The 394-nt window shown below is 65.7% G+C and overlaps 1 protein-coding gene across 4 annotated transcripts in view; it reads left to right on the top strand.

Moving 5' to 3' along the window:
- Positions 1–394, top strand: part of NFX1 (nuclear transcription factor, X-box binding 1) — a 95,952-nt gene that overhangs the window by 35,228 nt on the left and 60,330 nt on the right. The gene's annotated exons all lie outside the window — the stretch shown is intronic.

Genomic DNA, 394 nt, shown 5'->3' with positions numbered 1-394 from the left:
ATGGAGGGAGCGGGGGGGGGGGGGGGAGCCGCACTGGCTAGCTGTGGTAGGCAGGAGTGGGGAAGCCCCTGCTGTGTGCCCGGCGCGCGCCCCCCCCGGAGGGTCTGGATTCATGTGGTGGGGGACCCTGCTCCCTCCTCATTTCTCTTGCTGCTGATAGCTGGTGCGCAGGGCTGGGGAGAGGAGCCATGCTGGCCAGCTGGGGCAGGCAATGTGGAGAAGCCCCTTCCCTGTCCCTTTCCCCCGCCCCACACAGCTGTACTGATTCAGGCTGGAGCCGTGCCTCCTGCCTACGCCTGCTCAGTTATGCCTGTCTCTGGTCCTTTGCAAGCTGGCACAAGCCCAGGCAACAAGACCAGAGCCCCTGTCCCCCCAGCAGTAGGCAGTTGTATCC

The sequence above is a fragment of the Alligator sinensis genome, unplaced genomic scaffold, assembly GCF_000455745.1.
Source record: "Alligator sinensis unplaced genomic scaffold, ASM45574v1 scaffold1222_1, whole genome shotgun sequence".
Lineage (NCBI taxonomy): Eukaryota > Metazoa > Chordata > Crocodylia > Alligatoridae > Alligator > Alligator sinensis.
Note: the sequence above shows the minus strand (reverse complement) of the source record. Positions and strands in the feature narration are given on the sequence as shown.